Consider the following 5,042-nt stretch of genomic DNA (forward strand, 5'->3'; position numbering starts at 1 on the left):
ACCTGACTGAGGATATAATACAAATGTTAAGACATGAATCCCTCTTAAATGAATGCCTTCTTTCCTCATTGGAGATTTTATATATGAAAAGAAGGCACTAAAGAAACTGTAACTGTCTGCTCAGTCCCCATCAACTGCGTAAAACAAATAAATAAAGTAAAGCAGCAGGGTTATATCTGTAACATGTCAATTTCGTTTTTGTCCATTTTATGCTGATATTAAATGTCAATACATAGTTTTTGATCTGAAAGGTCTACTGAAAAATACTGTGTTCAAGGTCAAAGAAAATGTTTGTACAGAAGAGAAAATTGCATTTGGAAATAATACAACGTCCAGGAGGCACTTTTAAGATCTGCAAGTTTCCACAGAAGCAGCAGTCAGTGCCCTGTATTTGGTACTATCTATGTGTCTTTTTAAAAGTCCTTCATTAGAGGAAAAAACATTGAATTATTGCGTTAATTATTAAGTATCTATTTTTAAGCATCTGAGGTATAAAAATGTTGTTTTTTTTTTTCGTTTATGAATCAAAAATAGCTTTTTTTTTATGTACTATGTTGGAAATATGTACAGAGGTACTTGTACCAAGGGTAACACATAATCCTTGACCTGAAGTCCACAGAGGGAAATTACATCCAGTCATTGTGGAGAGGGGGGGGGTGGTGCAATCAGGATACTGTAAACTGCTGATGTAAGATCAAAGTGGTTTGTGGGCTGTTCCACGATCTTTGGCTGGGTTTGATCACTATCCTAGGGGAGGTCTCAAAATTTCAGCTCAAAACCTTTGGTCCAAGGCTCCACCACTCATCATTATTTTAGAGCTTTGTATGAGCTCCATGTGTGGGAATTCCCCTATGTCACTTCAAGGACCTGAGACATTAAACAAAGTCTTGTAAGGGGCAAAAATTTTCCATCCATCCATCTTATATTCAGCTTATTCGTTGCAGAATTTTAGCCTGGAGCCGATCCCAGAAAGCAAGGGGACTCAGACAGCGGACACTGCACACTGGACGCCACTTGGGCCCATTTGATTTCATTTTGCATTCCCACATTCCCATAATGTGATACAAACAGGTGGGCCCACTGCTCCAATTGACCAGGAAATATAAAAGCGAATCCTGCGGCCGCTTAGTCTGGACATACTGTGGTGTTCAGGCTGGTTATCATACGTCACACATGACCCCACCCTTCAGAGAAGTCAACCAAAATGTAGCTTATCTCATATGGATATTGCAGTGCAGGATTCTGTGCAATTAGGAAAGTGGCTCATTAGTGTCCTTTCTTTGGGGAGTGATGACTGGCTGTGGCACGGCAGTCTGGGGTTTAACCGCACCCCATTCGCTAATCAGCAATGCCGAACATTTATTAGATCTCTGGTAACTGAGACCTGGTTGTCGCAACCTGTCACCAATCACTGGCCCCATGGCAGCCATCTATGTTCAGTTTAGGGCCGGTGCCTGAGCTCCGAGGCCTCTGGGTCTGAACGGTCTGTGCTCCAGCACCACTAAGGTGAACTCTGTCACCTCAAACGCTACAATTCAATAAATTCTAAATTAAGTTTAACTTTGGAATAAATGCAAATTGAACTAAAGAAATTAATATTTATAAAATTGTTTGCATTTTTTGATTTTCTTCACATATATAGCCTAAATTAGTATGTTTCACTTAGCGGGGTTTGGATTTGAAAGGGAAAATCCACTCTTTGACCACTTAAATAGATGAGGTTACACGCTGGTTGATGGAAAAACAAGGAGAGACAACAAGAGGAGGAGCAGCACTTGCAGATGCTAATGCTAATGAGAAGGACTGCAAAAAGGAGCAGCATTTCTGGATGCTAATGCTAGTGAGAAGTACTGCAAAAAGGAGCAGCATTTCTGGATGCTAATGATAAGGACTGCAAAAAGGATCAGCATTTCTGGATGCTAATGCTAGTGAGAAGTACTGCAAAAAGGAGCAAGAAAAGTGCAACATAGAAGAAAAGTTTCATCTAACTAACAAGTGACGATAGAAAATATTGCACTGTTACAAATTTAAGTCATTAATAGCTCATTATTGCTTGTTAAAGACTGAATTGAATGAAGTGTATATGACGTCATCATGACAGCCGGGCACGACCTGAAAATTAGCAGTAGCTGCGAATGGAGGGTGGATCCGATGATCAAAGTGATGTAGAGAAACCTGCAGAATAGCTGCTTAGTTGATATGGCCACAGAGACAACATACTGAAACAAGGACCTAGACAATATACTCAATCTTCAAATTGAGATTATGGTTAATTACACAGTACTGATGAATGTGCACAATGACGCAACTGAAAAAAAATTCCATTGTACAAGACTTGCATTCTCTGACATAAGCCACACAAGTTGCTTCCGTCCGACAGAAACCTCATAAGGTGCAATAAGCTCATTCATGTCTCTGGGACATGGGAACATACACCTGTGATCCCGGCCCCAGGAACCAGAAGTGACCAAAGTCAATCTGAATATCATTCATCTGCAGGCTGGAAGCTTCTGCTCACGCCAAATCCACAGTTCTTAGACAGCTCCCAGGAGGCTCTGGGTTTACAGAACGGAGCGTTGTTTTTTTCCTCATACATTTCTTCGCTGCCATTTTTTAATGGTCTGGGGGAAGTGGGAGATAGTTAAGCACAGGCAGGAGATCATTCATTCTCCTGCTTCCGGTAGGTTCTTCACCATGGAGTGCTGGCCTCGTTTTGAAACAGGATTGTGGTTTCTGTGACAGAGCACATCCACTGAAGAAATTGTCCCCAGTCTCCTTGTAATTCGGAAAGTTCTTCCCTTTCCAAGAGCAGCCTGTCTCCTGATATGCAGGAGTGGATCCATCGCAAATATATCCGTCTCCATTTAATGACACTGCAATCATACACTCATTATATCAAAATAGGGTAAAAAAGCAAACATTTACTGTATTATGGTTTTGTACAGTTTTTGAAGTCACTTTATAGCGTACTTAAAACGCGGCGGCAATTAATGTTACTCTATCCCAAGAGGTACTTTAGAGAAGTGTACCTTGCCTTCAGCAAGCTTTTATTTCAAATGAAAGTTCTAGAAGCAGCATAATAAATCCTAACTGGAAGTTAAGATTATTTTATTCACCTAAGATGGCTACTGTTTGCTGCCGCGGAGCTGAAAATGAGGGGCTTACGGCTGACGGGCGTGACGGGTTTGGCGTGGGGCTCCCTGAGCTCACTTTCTCCTGGGCTGTCCTGACCTGTTTTCACATACCTCGCCATGCCAGCCCCCAGCCCCGCGGCCGTCAGTGCATGAAACATTAGATCTGGCATGCAGGCCTGACGTGGCCCCCCGGCGAGCCTCTTGTGCAACATCTCCTGGCTACGGTCAACGCCAAATCTAGTGTCCCTCAGCCGGTACAGATCAGACCTTCCCGACCAGTCCGGTGACACCTACTGGTTGGGTACGGGGAGTCCCTCCCTATCGCCCCACACCCAAACCTTTTTCCACAGCCAGAATGGGACCCTCTGCATCTCTCTTTCCTCTTTGCGTGGGCTGTACGATGAAGCTTTCCTTTCTAATCACTTTCGTTTGTAACTGGAGGGGGAAGAAAAAAAAAAACGGTTCCAAACGAATTCCCTAATCTGTAACCGAGTCTTGGGCGGACGGCTTGTCACAAATGTTTACATGCATTCAGAACCGTAGCTGAGGAACACGTTTCCGCATTACGGTATTTACGTATAAAAACTTAACCAGGCTGACGTACTCGTTCACGCAGCTTACATGGTCATTATGAGGAGCAGTACATCGAATCGACAAAGCAAAGCACGGGTAGCGTGTCCTAATTTCAGTCTGACTGCATAAAAAAACTTTCTTCTCAATCTATAGTATTTTTTCTTTTATTTATTGGATTTTTTAATGGGATGCATGCCATTTTGTCTGGTCCCAACCACATTCCAGTAGAACAAGACCAGACAGTACTACTATTTAATACATTTTTGATTGTGCAAAGATCATATTTTGCAGACAGGTTGGAGGTATTTGGGGGCGGGTGGGGGGGGGGGGGGGGGGGGCTGTATTCTAATTTGTAAAGAAGCTCCTTGTGTTACTGGATTTTATATTTTCCAACATAATAAAATTCATTATGATATTGTTTTTTTCCCAGTGTGATGAGAGACAGATGAAGAAAAAAGATATTTAGGAGCTGTATGTCAGCTGCCTTAAGAAATTAGCGTCCTATTGTTCATAACGTTACGTTTTTCAGTTTGCTTGTGAGTAGGTGTAAGACAAGGGAAGAACTCTTTGTCTGCTGGGAGTGAAGGTACTTGTACACACCTCTGAGCTGGCACTGAGCTACACTCCTTATGTACCTGGTAGGTTTACATTAATTATTATTACAGTTACCGGTATTTATCTGCATTGTGTTTCATATTTATCCTTTTTAAAATGGCATGTGCATTGAGTAAAAATACCACTGCACACATTATAAGATAAGCTAAGACAAGATGTACTTTATTGATCCCTGGGGGGGAATTCCTTAAAGGTGCGCCAATCCCAGAGGCACTGCATGGAGTGGATGGGGAAAGCCCCTCTTCCAGCACCCTGTTTCAAAAAATGCGGTCCCCTCCATGGGGGACGTATCAGATATTAAGCTGATAAGAGCAGGTACTACACTTAATCTTAGCCAAAAGGCCAAATAGCTGTAATTATAATATCTGAAGCAATCTTCAATCCTGGTTCGGGTTTGCTGGGGTCATTCCCAGGCAGCACTCTACACAAAGCTAGGGGAGACCCAGATACCCGTCCATAGCAAGGCAAACACACTACGGGCATGGCAGAAATGCCAGTTAACCTAAGTGAAAGCCTTTGAACTGCAGGAGGAAACCCACATGACATGTAGAGAACATACAAACTCCACACACACACACAGACAAGCACATATGGATATGTGAGGCGAGGCTGCTAACCACTTAGCTACTGCACAAGCGTAAGCATTCAGTAATGAGAAAATATTACACGAGTTAAACATACGGCAATCCAGAAATGATCCTGACTAGCAAAGGTAAAGTT

General features: G+C 42.5%; 1 pseudogene; it reads right to left on the minus strand.

Annotated features, from left to right (window-relative positions):
• Positions 1-4,510: 4,510 nt before the first annotated feature.
• On the minus strand, positions 4,511-4,676 carry LOC111850961 (U2 spliceosomal RNA; annotated as a pseudogene).
• Positions 4,677-5,042: the final 366 nt, after the last annotated feature.

Source organism: Paramormyrops kingsleyae, chromosome 19 (assembly GCF_048594095.1).
Source record: "Paramormyrops kingsleyae isolate MSU_618 chromosome 19, PKINGS_0.4, whole genome shotgun sequence".
Classification (NCBI taxonomy): domain Eukaryota; kingdom Metazoa; phylum Chordata; class Actinopteri; order Osteoglossiformes; family Mormyridae; genus Paramormyrops; species Paramormyrops kingsleyae.